The sequence below is a fragment of the Pteropus medius genome, unplaced genomic scaffold (assembly GCF_902729225.1).
Source record: "Pteropus medius unplaced genomic scaffold, Ma_sr-lr_union100, whole genome shotgun sequence".
Lineage (NCBI taxonomy): Eukaryota > Metazoa > Chordata > Mammalia > Chiroptera > Pteropodidae > Pteropus > Pteropus medius.
Window position 1 is genome coordinate 4,320,886 of NW_024344434.1, and position 15,584 is coordinate 4,336,469.

Genomic DNA, 15,584 nt, shown 5'->3' on the forward strand with positions numbered 1-15,584 from the left:
TATACTGATTGAAATAAGCTAGTCACAAAGGCATAAATATTATGATTCCACTTATACAAATTACCTAGGACAGTTAAATTTATATAGATACATACTTTCTATCTCTATGTGATTGTTAGGGGCAGGAAGTGGAAGGCAATGGGGAGTTTTGATTTAATGGCTATGGCGTTTAAGTTTGAGAAGATGAGAAAAAATTCTGGGGATGGATAGTGGTGAGAGTTGAATAACAATGTGAATGCGCTTAATGCCACAGAACTGTATACTTAAAAAATGTTATGACAGTATTTTTTTGATCAAGCATATTTTGCCACAATTTAAAAAATGCATATAATAACAACATTCATAATAGCAACAATTACTTTAGAAAGTTTTATTGTCCAAAGAAAGAAAACTACAAAACTTTACTAGAGGATCTATAAGACCACTTGAATGTAGGAAATCACTGAATTTCTGTCAAGCAATATTCAATATGGTAAAAATGTCCATTTTCCTAGATTAATCTAAAAATTTAAAGTAATTCAATGAAAATCTTAACAGAACTCTGTTTTCTTAAACTGATAAAATAATCTTGACATTCATCTGAAAAAAGATTATATAATAATATATAATTTTGAAAAAAAAATAATGGTGGATGCCAGACATTGAAATAGAATATAAATCTGTGTTAATGAAAATAGTAAGTTATTAATAAGAAAAAATTTAAAAACAAAACTATATTTCAAAGAAATCAGTTCCATGCACATGAACACATATAGACAAACTCTTTATAATTCGATCTCCAATATCTCATTACACCTGCTTTCTATAAGGAAGGACTACTGAGATTTCACATAACTTTCCAATGAGATGTCTTTACGATCTCTATGGTGCCAAAGCAGAGTCAATTTTTCCATTCTCTTACATGACTTCTTAACAGCATTTTAAGCCATTAACAATTCAATCCTCCTAGAAAAGTCTTTTCTTGCCTCCTATTAACACCACCTCTCCTGTTCTTTATCTTCCAGTGCTAACCACTTTTCTATTTTCCTTTCTGGTTTCTTTTTAGGTTTATTTCTAAACTATGAATTTCCTCCAGACCTTGGCCTTGGCCCACTTTTTTTCTCTACATGAACACGACTTCTAGTGATATCATCCAATACCACTTTGTTATTCAAATTTTTAATCAATTTTATATGTTAATGTTAAAAAGAGAATGCATGGCATGCTATTTTAAATGAAAATAAATGATCTCTAAGTAGACAGCTAAAACCATCACCATATCCTTCAAGTAGCCTATTTTCTCCTTCTATATGTATAAATATTCTTTACGCATCATCGATTGTTACTTACGGTACCTATCGCTTCTTAAAATTGCTCATTAAATTCATGCCATTCATTGTCCCACAATTGTTTCTGCTTCTCTGATGAGAGGATGCCATATTAAGAGTATATATTTTGATCAAAGATTTTACATTTTCAAAATTGGGTTTCTTATTAGATTGCTTCTATAGACCTATTTAGATAGGTCCTTAGTTCAGTGCAGTCCATAAACCAGCAGAGTCTAAAACTGACCTATAGATGCTCAAAAACATAATTTTAAAGCTTGTTTAAAATAAAATGTATTTAGCTCACTCCAGACCTTCTGATTTCCATGGCCAGGTTGGCCCTAAAATCTCTAAACAAGCTCTCCAGGTGATTCTGCTGTATGCTAAAGTTTGACAAACATTCCGCTAAATTAGTGATATACAAAGAATTGTCAATGTCACCTCTGAGATTGCATGAATGTAAATTATTCAGCCCCATTGCAGACCTACTGAGTTTTTTGAGGAAAGGCTGAGCACAGATTTTAACAGGTTTCTAGATGATTATGTGTATGGTAAAGTTTGAAAAACTCAGCCACAGAGATTAAGTTCTAGAATGATATAGTTCTGGAACTGCTAAAATCATCTCTCTCATCCTCGAGAAATTTGGTGGTCATATTATGGCTTAGTGATTTTGGAGTTAATTTCCAATTATCTATTTACTACCTCTATTATGTATACAATTGACCTACTATTTTATAATTATAAATCCAATTAGTAGTGTCTAAGACATAAGGTCACTTTTATTTTCTTCCTCTGTATTTGTTATTTACTGAATCAAGTTTTTGTCTCAATGGTGTTCTACCTGGTCAGAGATAATCTCATAATCATTTTTGTATCCCCAATATCTAATATGGCACATAGTAAGTGTTCAAAATATATCTGATCGAAGCACTATGCTCAGCTTTATGCTTTAAGAGATAGGAATAGGATCTTCAATCTTGAGGGATGCATCTCAGCCATGTGAGGACTAGGAGATGAACTAGCTATCTGCTTCTGAAATCTAAAGGGAAAAGAATTCCAAATCTAAAAGGGAAAGGAATGTAGTGTCGGTCTCATGTCAGCAACTGTTTAAAGAGTACTAAAAGAATCTTAGTGATCTACTAACTAGATCAATAGCTTTAAATCTCTGGGGTTGATTAGCCAGCATGAGATGCTAACAAGCCAAACAATCGTCTTTGACCTTGATTTCAGGATATGAGAAAACAGTAAACATAATTTCCTGTCTTCCCAAAGTTCTAATATTTCAGCAAATTTAACTCTTGCTAATGAGGAGGGTAGAGAATCTAGTCATTTCTCATTGCATCTTAAATGCTCAGCACAGTTGTTGGTACACAGTGCAACCATATATATTTATTAAATATATGAGTGTAAGAAACTATTATTTTAGCTTTTTATAATATTTGACCTTTATCTTTAACTTGCAATTACTTGCAAAATAGAGGTAAATATTACTGACCAATCTGCATATATATGAGCCTTCTAAGAAAAATGTAAGTGAAAACTGTTCATAAACTGATTATTCTATAAAAAAATTAAGTTACATCCATACCTCTCAAATCTGAAAAATAAAAAAATCTATATATAATTGTTCATGAATATTGTTATTGAGTCAGGAAAAGGAGAATGTTTGAAACAGTTTTATGAGACTTCTACGAATTCTTAATAATATATACATTTTTGAAGCCTAAATATGGCCTTGGCCTGTTGCTATGATAAACGTCAATTTATACTGAATAATGGATAAATGGGTTACTGGAAAGGAGGAAAGAAGAGAAGGCAGGAGAGAGGGAGGGAAGGATGGAGAAAGGAAGAAAGGAAAGGAGTGAGAGAGGAAGGGAGGGACTAGGAAAGAGTCCAAATGAGTTTATTTCTCTCACATAAATGATAATCCAGTTGAGGAGATCAATAGTTCATTAAACATTAGAAAAAATAGAAAAAAAATTAAAGTAGAATCCAAAATAGAGAAGAGATCTTGGTGGTGTTAAATGTTAAGGATGCGAAAGACCAAATGTATTTTGACCTTTTCTTAAGTAAAAAAGATTTCAATCAGTAAGATTAAATGTGAAAGACAGAAGGTCACCCCAGGCTGAGGGAAGCCCCATTTCTTGTTATCTCTTCCAGTTAAACAATGTGTTTAATTTGCTTCCTTTTCCAGTGGTTAGTTAAAGGTTGCAATTGCCCAGGCGTCAAAAAAGATTCTAAACAAAGGTTAAGAAAATAGTAAAGCCATTAGCAAAGTAAGACGGCTTGAAAAGAACAAGTGGTGCTATAGCTTCAAACTAAATTCAAAGCCAGGATTACTAATTTGCTCTTCATTACACAGCTGACCTTTAAATGCTCTAGTCATCTGGGGGAAAATTTGGCAATTCACCTGATCTTTTTATTTTAACTAACTGCACTTTTACATCGACTCCCAAGCCAAAACCAGCCCAGGGAGAACCCTCTCCTGAACAGGGGCCAGTGTCATTTCTCAGTAAGGCTCGCCAGAGGAAATGTCGGTGGCCAGGAAGAGTTTACCCCCTTCAGTAGAAAGACCTTGGGTTTCTCAGGAATAGAAACCAATATTGAAATAGATATATTTAATATAACTCAAAATAATATTTTCCACACATTTATTTATTAAATATCTATTACTTACTGACTCTTAAGAAATAGAATGTGATAAATTTTGAAAATTCAGCATTTGCTTCATTGTAAACATTTTCAATTCTGCTTTTTAAATAGTAGATATGGAGATATAGTCACGTCTATTAAATTTAAAGAGAACATGTCTGTAGGAGACAATCTTTCCAACTCTTTCTTCACATACAGAAATTTAATATCATAAAAAGACAGCTATAGCTATGACCTCAATTTTACAGCTTCTACTTCCAAAGAAAAAAAAGCAGAAATTAATGAAATGGGGCAGAACAGGAACTAAATGTGTTTTTAATTATTTTCTTGCTTTTGCCATTAAAATGTTAATAAGTATCACATAGGTATTTGAGAAGAGAAATAAATTATATATCTATCCACTATGGTAATCAATATCCTTATGATCCTTTTAATTGGACATGTTATGAATAGGAGTGTGTTAACTTCTCCGCTACTCTGTGATGGTTGTAACCAATTCTAACACATATATACTATACATCCACACTATTAAATGAAAAGAAATTAATAGATATTTGGATTTTTTTTTTTAAATCTGCAGTAAGATAGTATCCTGGTTACTTTTCAGAAATCCCATGGACCATGAATAATTAAATAAATCCCAAGTAAGTTACACTTTATATGCATAAGGACTCATCATGCATCATTTGCGCTCTGCTTAAAGGAGGACTTCTCTGGCTGAAGATTTTGTATGGAAGAGTAAGGCAATTAGTTGCCTCAAAGCCAGTCAATGTTTCTATTCATTTGCTAAAGACAGTCTTCTTTTTCCTTCATCTTTGTGAATACAGTAACCAGTATCTGCAGCAGTTCTCAGAACGTCTCCTCAGTACTGCTAGTCAAAAATAGACCATTCCCCATACGCTTTCAAAACAGGTTTGCTCTAAAGGTTAATTTTGCTTGAAATATTAGATTATGGGTAATTTAAATTAGAATTTTATTTTGCACATCTTAACATTTTCATTCTGCAAGAAAAGGGATTAAAATAATATCAACCTTATGTCTGAATGGGAGAGGAGAAGATGGGAAGTGACAACCCCCAGTCGGGAAGAAATAACCAACTTCATGTCTTTCTTTCTTGTAAAATCATCACTCCTTTGGCTACATGATAAACAGCAACTTATTTCCTGGTGATATTTATTAACATAATAAAAGCATTCTGAGAATTTGAGGATATTCACTAGTTGTCTCAAACCAGTAGTAAGCCCTCCCCTCATAGAATACATTAACATAAAGAATCCATATTAATAGTCACAACGATAAGCTTACCAATATGGACCTAACCATTTTTCATTCTGTTAAGTCTTTCAGAAGAGATTTGCAAAGATAAACTTAAGAATAGTTCTTCAAAGAAGAAAAGCTGTAATACTATTCTGGAAGCTCCCTTTTTGAAAAAGCAAAGAACAAGGAAAAGTGGGGCAGGGCAGGGGGAGAGAGAGAACAAAACAAAGCAATAATAATTCTTCCAGATAGAAATTTACAAAACTTAATAAACAAAATCTACGTACTGGCAAATGAACTGCACGTGAGCTGAATTTTGTTTTTGTTTTTGTTTGTTTTTTTCCCCGCCATTGCATACAAAGTGCTAACAAAGCCTGATGCACAGCATTTCAATGTATATTTGATAAATAAATAAATGAGTTTCTAAATCCAGAAGCACATTTTCTTCAAACCTCCTAGTCAACATGTACACATCTACATCATGATGGCCTCTTGGACCTCGCCAGAATTATTCAGTGATGCCCCAAGGATGCATAGTAGGGAAGGATGCTCCTGCCCCAGTATATTTAAGGCTTATCAAATTGTATCTGATTGCCCAGTTTTATGTCTCTTCTCCTTCACTAGATTTTTAACCAATAAGTATTTATTGAACAGGATGGAAATGACTAGTATAAAATACGCACTGAGAGTTAGGGTCTCCTTTTTCAGGAAAGATATCTATTCCATTTTCTTTCCCCAAGTTTATTGAGATATAATTGATGCATAACACCATATAAGATTAAGATGTACAAAGTAATAACATGATACACTTATATATTGTGAAATAATTACCACAATAAGATTAGTTAACGCCTCCATCACTTTACATAATTACTATTCTTTTTGTGATGAGGACATTTAAGATCTACTCTCTTAGCAACTTTTGAAGTATATAATACAGTGTTATTAATTATAACTTATTCATCTTTTAACTGGAAGTCCATACCCTTTGACTAGCACCTCTCCATTTCCCCACCCCAACCCCTGACAACCATCATTCTACTCTGTTTCTACTAGTTTAGCTTTTTTTAGATTCCACATATAAGTGATATCATACAGTAGTTGTCTTTTTCTCTCTGACTTATTTCACTAAGGATGATGTCTTCAGGTTTCACCCATGTTGTTACAAATGGCAGAATTTCCTTCATTCCCATGGCTGAAAAATATTCCATTGTATATACCACATCTTCTTTATTCATTCTTTCATAGACAGATATTTAGGTTGTCTCCATATCTTGGCTATTGTAAATAACACTACAATGAACATGGATGAACAGATATCTCTGCAAGATCTTGACTTTAGATATACATCCAGAAGTAGGATTGATGCTTCACATGGTAGTGTATTTTTAAATCTGAGGAACTTCCATAATGTTTTCCAGTGACTACACCATTTATTATTCCCACCAAAAGTACATAAGGTTTCACTTTCTCCACATTCACACCAACACTCGTTAACTTGTCTTTCTTTTAATAGTCATTCTAACAGGTGGGAGGTGGTATTTCATTACGATTTTAGTTCACATTTCTCTGATGATTAGTGATGATGAGCATTATTTCATGTACCTGTTGGCCATCTGTATGTCTTCTTTGGGAGAAAAATGTCTATTCAGGTCCTCTACACATTTTTAAATTGGATCATTTTATGCTATTGAGTTGTGAGTTACTTACATACTTTATATATTAAATCTTTATAGATATACAATTTATAAATATTTTCTACTAAGGAAAGATATATTTCTTTTGGTATTATTTTTTATATTAGAAAATTGCTTATTGTTTAACTCTTTGATTTGGCAATTAGAGGAAGACAATGAACATCTTTCCTAAGTCTTAGTTTGCTCCTTTAAAAGCAGAGATTTACAGATATTTGCACTGATTTAGATTTCAGTGATCAAAGATGAACTTTCATGGGATTACTAGGATATATGAAACTAATATAACGTCCTTTTTCCCTCTTTCTCTCTTTTTCTCTCCTTTTTAAAAAAAATTATTTGTAAATCTCTATTCTACCTATCTCCCCACATATTGAATGTGTTACTGAATGCTACCCTGTGTTATTAAGTTCTACAGCTTATGGACAGCTGAACATTTTCCTTTATTCTTTCCTTACCAGAAGCTTGTCTGCACTACATGGTGGTACCACAGTGAAATTGAGAAAGGGGAATAAAAAAAGCACTGCTTTCTCAGAGTTAAATCATAAGGCAAAGAATCGGTTCCAGTCTACAGAGAAAGATGCTGCCTGTATTCTGATTCTGTTATTATCTCGATAGAAGCTACACAGAAGTCAGAGGAAGGTAAATGCCAGAAGTGCCCGCCCAGTTCTTGACCACTTTGATTTCAAAAACACATAAATTTCTATTGAAAAAAAATGTATAAGGAAATATTAGGCTCAGATTATTAAAATTTATAATTATAAAATTGATTTCTCTTACTTTGATTCCATGTTCACCAAGTAATTTCTAGATGTTCACTTAGCTTCACTGAAATTCCTGTCAATAGGGACAGAAAAGTCGGACCAGACTGACCTGAGTCCTGCAGCCTACAAGGCCATTTTTCTTTTATCGATTTATCCCTTAACACTGATTTTGTTACCAATCTCTGTGCTTTCGATTAATGTGAATCTACACCCAAGATGGATCCATTTAATGTGATTATAAACATCAAAATATCTGTGCACCAAACCTAAATGATAAATCTTGTACCTAGGTGAATCCATCAAAATAAATAGAATATTATGAGAAATGTGGATGACTAGCCATTTAACTTTTCTGAGTGATAGCTTGAACTTGGCATTCACCTGTCTTTCAAACTTTCACAATAGACACATTTCAGGATTCAGTCAACCATCCTCAGCAGGGTACCTTAGTTGCAATAGTACATCTTAATATGCCATGTGACAATGCCCAGATCCTTAGTAAAAGTACATGTTTCAATTTGATACCTACATGTTTAGCAGTTTCAGGAAACAATTTTTAGTGAAGCAACAACAACAATAAACGCATTATACCTATGATCCACTCAGGCTATGCTCCCCAAATTTGGACACAGGCTAATTTGGAGGACACAATAGCATAGCAAAAATATGATAAGCTTAACAATAAATTCAAAGTACATTCACAGAGTAAACATTCTACCTAAACATTTGATGTGTGGAAGTTTTCTACTTAATGACTAAATTAAAATATGGTGTTTTAAGGTAAGCATAGATTTAGTATGGAGTAGTGAGCAAAAGTGAGGTGGTATGTTTTATAAATAAATCATTTAGATCCTAAATATATTTCAAGAAGTAGTTTTTTATTGAGTTTTTAGGCTTCCTTATTACTATTTAGCAGGAAAGTTTGAAGAACGCTACTATAAGATCAAAAGAGTTTAAATTTTATTTTATAGATTTTATACATGTATATATAAAATGGTTTATATGCAGGTATTTAGTTTTATATTTTATGAGGTCTACTATGTGAAGGATGCTACTAAGAGGCATCCATTTCTATGGAGGTGAAGTTTAGATTTAAAAAGCTTAAACAGCACTAAAGAAAATTAGACTAGTAACAGGACATAATGAAGAACTGAATACATATTTGTCATTATTTAAATGGAATAAAACTTTTCTCTAGAAATATTTTGCAACAGGACCTAATACTGCCTGCTTTGAATAGTGAAAAAAAGAGTTCTATAAGGAAACAAACGTTTGACCTGAAGGTCTATTTAAAACACTTAACAGTTCTATATTATCCTGATTATGTAAACTCACAGGAAAGGCAATCAATGTTCCTAGTCTTAAACTTAGAAAAACAAAGTCCACACTTTGTCATAGATTTTTAGAGAGTGCACAGTGACATGGCACTATAAAGTCCAGTCACTACCAAGGTCTTGGTATTGATGAATGTGTTTAAACATAATAAATAAACAAAAAAGATCAGATCAGTGACCATTTCATCCTCATAAATGATCATTTCTAAATTCTCATACCTATATAACACGAAAGTTTCCAAGTGGTAATTATTTCATTCTTATTCATAAGTGGGCTTAAGAGTAAAGACATCTATCATTCACATAAAGGTAGTGGTGGAAAAAATATGTGCATAAATAAAATATATTGATATAGTGGCCATATAAATGTTCAGGAAGACAAGTATTATGATATCAGCATATAGCAAGGCTGTTCTTCATTTAAAATTTAAAAAGGAAAAACAAAATATACCATTAGTTTACCAGCTATTGGAAATTTGTGGCGAGTAAAATTCAATGTGTTGCTTACTAAAGCTTAAAATTCAATATGTTATGTTGGTTAGTAAAGCTTAAAGTTTTATGTATCCGAATTTAATAACATTTTATCAATGACCTTGAATATTTAGTCTGGGAAAGACTGAAGTGGTATGTGACAAAGGGGCAGAGCCTGATCTGTGGTCATACAACAAACTTTAGGCTCACCCTTGATTATAGGTGGAAAGATGGGCATATCAGCAGTGATTACTCTGCCTTAGAAAGTGTAAAGTTAATTATTTACTTTACTTTCATATTGTTTAAGAAGAGAAAGGAGGTTTCTTTGCTGGCCAGGAAAAAGAAGCATCTCTCCAAGTAATATAGGAGTTGGAGATATCAGATATAATCTTATTGCATGTGCGTGATTATGGATGTATCATACATAATTTAGTGAACAAAAGAAAGTGTTTTTCCCCAAAACATGTATCACCTTCAAGAAATTCTGACCAAACCAGTGTCAGCGATATTTTTAAGGTTAAGACAATGGTCTCTACTTCAAAGCTATTTTCAAATCCGTTCTTATCCCTGCTTGAGCTTCAAAAACATGTCAATCTGTACTCTCCAATGGTTTAGCGAGATTTTACCCAGCACTCACATCGAGGCCTTGTATGTCCAGAAGCAAAAAAACTTAACTATTAAATATTTCTATTGCACCTTTGATTTGCAGTAGCTCATGTGACAAGGAAATGCTCTGTCAAATACTTGCATCCGAGGATTCCTTTTGAATCAAGCACGGATACTCTTGATCAAACACACTCTATATCCAATCCAGATTTCTGAAAAGGTCATGAGAACATTGGGGACTCCACAGAGGTGAGCATTGTTTATATAACACATAACAATCGAAACACTTTTTTTTAATAATTTCATTTCCAACTATCATTATCTGAATAAGCATTATGGATTTTTTTCACCATTGTCTCAGGTAGCTTTATATTTTTTCCCAACATTTTATTATGAAAATGTTCAAACACACAGAAAAGTTGAGGAAAACGCACAGTGAACAGCTATGTATCAAGTGGCTAGATTCCAGTTATTTTGCTATGTACAGCATTAACTTTTTAGGTAAAATTTACATAGAGTAAAATATACAAATCTCAAATGAATCAAGTATTGTTATTTTCCATGTGCCTCAAGATTTGTCTCTTTCAAATTTCAGTGAAACTTCCACTGGCTCTCACCCCTTCTCCATTTTCTGATACACCGGGACATGGTCAATTCATTTTTCTATTTTCACATCCTTAATAACTGCATGAATGCTGATTCTACAGTCCTACATTTTCTTCCATTCCAGAGTAAGGAAATGCAATTACTTAAAAAAAAAAAAAAAAAAAAAAAAAAAAAAAAAAAAAAGAAATCATGCAATTACTGAACTTTCATCTATTCTCCTAGATAGCAAATGCATATATGAATTTTTACTCTTGAATGTTTCAGTAAAGTTTTAGCCAACTCTCATATAAAGGTTGTATATCCAGAAGCAGGAAACTTAAATATAATAGACTGTTACTACACATCAGGTTTGTAGCATATCAGTGCAATGTGAATTGAGAAAATTTCCTGACAAAGATTTCCACATTATAATTCCTTTGCTATCAAAATCACACTAAAGTTGATTACTTTCTTAGTGATCTTATTCATTTTTTAATGGAGAGTATAAATAACAGCAAAATGACCTTTCAAAATAATAAGTATTTTTATACATGAGTGTAACAATAAACTTCACTTCTCCCTTCTCTATCACCTAACTCCTAACACCCCTAATTACCTCATCACCTCATTTTTCCACGTACATCCTCTGTTCCCCTTCCTAAACTCTATTCCAGTTACTGTTGTCAAGAATGAGCCAATATTAGTTCAATTCTGAGCCTTTCAAATATATATATATATATATATATATATATATATATATATATATATATAGTGTGTATATATCTATATCTATATCTATATCTATATCTATATCTATATATCTATATCTATATCTATAGGTATATATATAGAGAGAGATATAGAGAGAGATATAGATATATAGATATAGATATAGATAGATAGATATATATATCTATAGATATATATATATATACACACACACACACACCTTAAACTTTGTAGGCTACATGACACAGGAAAATAAATAATATTTTAAAATGTCAAATTCCAAAAGATGTTACTCTACATGTATACCTTGAAAAGAAATTCAGTTAAATATGTCTGAATGTACATTTATGCATAACATCAGCCTCTTTCAGGATTCTCAGAAGAATTAAAAAATTTCTCTTATGTTGAAGCAGAAATATTAGCACAAAAACTGCATCAACCAAAATCTCTCCAAATGTTATGAAAAGCTGTTACCGTGTAAACTTTAATATTTGCAAAAACAGTATTAGGACCCATAATAATTTTTTCACTGAGTATTTTCTTATAAAAACAAAACAGTGGGGCTATTTCTTCCTGTGGTAATGAAACAAAAGTAAATACAAATAAGTAGAGTAAAGACTATGATTTAAAAGTTAACACTTTAGTAGAGCTAATGTAAAACTTCCCCAAAATAATATATAGAAACATAACTGCAGCATGCATAAAAATGGACATAAATATGTTAACCTGTAGAAAAGAAAATAAAGGCATTGAAGAAACAACAGACAGAAAATGCTTCACCAACTACAATTTATCATTACTTTATTTCTGCTAATACTTTAATCACAAAGTGAAAATGTGACTGTAGGGCAAAGAGAAACAGCTATCATGTAATTACACATAGAAACTACAACCCGAATTGTTCTTGGGTTTTATTTGCAGCAATTGTATCCCAAGGTACATGACTCAGAGACAACAGAGTATAAGGTTTTCTCTTTTTCCATTCTTAGAAAAAAGAGAGAGCCAGAAAGGATGACTGACCAATTTAACAATGTTCTTTGCTTGCTGAGATCAATCGATCTTTAATTCACTAAGCGCAGTGCTTCTTACATGCTTGAAATGAAAAATGTTTCATCTAACAATGAAATGCCTTCCCTCATTGTAGTTCTATGTAGAAAGGTCACCAGTGTGTAACTTGTACACATTCTAAAGTGTTAATATATACTCAAAGAAATTTTAAAATAAATCAACACATATAATTATTCTTCCTACTATGCACTCATTTTTACTCATTATATGCTCATTCTTATCTGCTTTTGCATATATGGCAAGTTACATCACAATTCTGATATTATAGGCAATGTATCTTTCAGCTTATGAACTAGCAAGTATTAAATCTCTTTTTAAAATACAAATAGCACTATAATGACTTCACAGTTGATGTGTGAGAGAGTAGTGGGTAAGAACATAGTTGTCGCTGGAAAGACGTGAGCCCTGGACCTGCTCTGTCGCTTGTCTAAATTTATGATTAAATTCCTAAAGCTTGGTTTCTTCATTCACAAAAAAAGTTCATAAGGGAACCAATTTCAGAGTGTTGCTGTGGGGTTTAAATGAGATAATGAGTTTTAAGCCCTTAGCACAGAGCCAGGCATGTTATGGGCATACAGTTAATCTTAGTTAGTTGTTATGATAATTAGTCACAAATCCACACTTCATATGTTAAAACACAAAGGATAAACACAATGGATAATCACCATTGAGAAACTGAGAATTTGAGACAATTATGGGCAATGGTTGCAGTTTTGGAGAACAATTAGTTTTAAAGGAAAAAATAAAGGGAAATGATATAAGGGGTAAAGTAATCTGATAGGTCCTTTTATCCCACTGGTCCTAATTGGTGCCTTTTTCAATGCATGGTACCTTAGATGTACAGATTTATAAAACATAAATTTTAACTTATGTTTCATTTCTTTGCATTTATTTCAGAAGCATCTTATTTTTCCATAGCAATATTGTAATATAGTTCATTTTCAAACAACAACAAAAATACATTTACCTTTCTTTTTGCCACTGAGCCAAAGCTAGTTTTGTCCTGTCTTACCATAACTGGTTAACATAACTGCTTCACAGATAATATTTTGTGCCATTAATTAAAAGTGCAAGAAAAATTACTTGATGCTTAAAAGCCTGACAGGTTTGAATATAAGGTCATGTTTTGACTTACTGAGGCTACTCAGAGATTATAAACACAAAAATAGGGGTTTTGAAAGATAATACATTATTTATAAGCTGGTAGGCCCTCTATATTCAATTGGTTTAACAGATAAATACCAGGTTAAAGAAATCAGAGTGCTACAATGAACAGGCATATTGTGAAAGTAATTTGCATTTGTCTCCAAAAATTAACATAGTATATCTTTAATAAACAAGATTTCATAGAAACTACTCAGAATTTTTCAGCATGTTGATGTAGATTCTCCTTCTGTGCATTTTATGATAGACTTGCTTTAAAGTTTGATATTACGAAGAAAATTGATAGTTATTTTTCTTGTAATTAAGAAATAACCAAAAGCCAATATCATACACACTCAGGAAACCACATTTTTAGCAATGGTCAGATTGATTAGAAATCAATGCTAGTTATTTGGTCCCTCTTCTACCTGGTAACAGAACCTTTAGGACTGAGTTTAAACATTTGGCTTAGAGTAAAAACAATCATTTAAACCTCTAATAAAATTGTATCATATATGTCACATCTAAGATAAATAAGCAATAGCTATCAAAAGCGACTACTTATTATTTGGACTTAAAAAAACAACTTGACCAATATAGAAAAAAAGAATAAGCACAGTTAAAATTATAAGTATGAAGAGAGTAAGTCACCATACTCCATCTTTCTATCTGCTAGAATTTCAATAAAATCGTTTATCCAAAAATGTAATGTGCTATGTCACAAAGTTTTTCACTGACAAATTATAATCTGATTATAAATTAAAGTTTAGGTTATTAAGATGGCAATATTATTTTGTATGCTTCAAAGAGATTATTTATAATGCTGTAATTGAGTGATCTGCATCAGCTCTATGCAGCCCTAAGATATGGAAAGCTATATTATCTCTGCACCTGGGAAAGAGGCCAGAACCATAAATGAGATTAGAATAGGAAAGAGTGAGCTAGTAACAGGCCTGACAGAAAAACCATGGGCAGGTTATTGTATCTAATCCAATAAAGGCACATGAATGGAGTTCATCAGAAGTTAAGAAATATTCAAATGTCCAAATTAGATTGTAAATACACCTACAGGTATCAACTTTACCTAAGCATGTCAGAAGGAGGGGGGGAAAAGAAGAGTGTCTATATTTAAAGACTGACTAAAGGCTCTGCTGCTCAGAGTGGGAAATAGAACACAAATAATGGTATTTTGCTGCAGAGACTTAAACTAAAAAATATCTCAAAATCTGCAATGTTGTTAGTTGAAAACACTAGCTTAAAAGTGAATATTCTCTTCTACCCCCAAACAAAGGTTATCTAGCCTCATCTTTGGTACTTAACTAGGCTTTGGCATATTTTAAAGTAAGTTAGCTGGTGAGATTAGACTAGAATTGTGGACGAGGGTTACTTCCTGGATAAGATCCTCTGAGGAGCAAAACCTCTTGGCTATAAACACCAAACGAAAGACTTGCTCTTTTGAAAGACCTTTTTCTATACATTTTTGTAGGCAAGACACTATAAATATTAAATGTAATAAATATAGCTGAATAATATTAGTTGGAGTGGGATTCAGGGGGAAAAAAGATTTTATAAGTTTTTAATTCTACTTTCAGAAAACCAAAATCAAATATATGCATAGAGGGGGAAAAAGTATTAATACTAGCCATTCAGATATTAGAAAGAAACATATAAAATTGTCTCTATTTAAAGAAGATATGATTGTCTATGCAGAAAAATAATCCTAATGAATATAGAGAAAAAGTTCTAAAACTGGCAAGTAGGTTTAGGAAGGTTATTGGATACTCACTTACTAAAAATCAATTGTATGTGTATGTCTGTGTATACATAATGCATACTCATTATATTTAAATATTAAAAAAGTTTGTGACATAATAGCATCAAAAATATGAAATACTTAGAAATTCATTTAATTAATTACGTGCAACAATTGTTTTCTAAAAACAGTTCACTCAGACAAATTAATGAAAGCCAAAATAA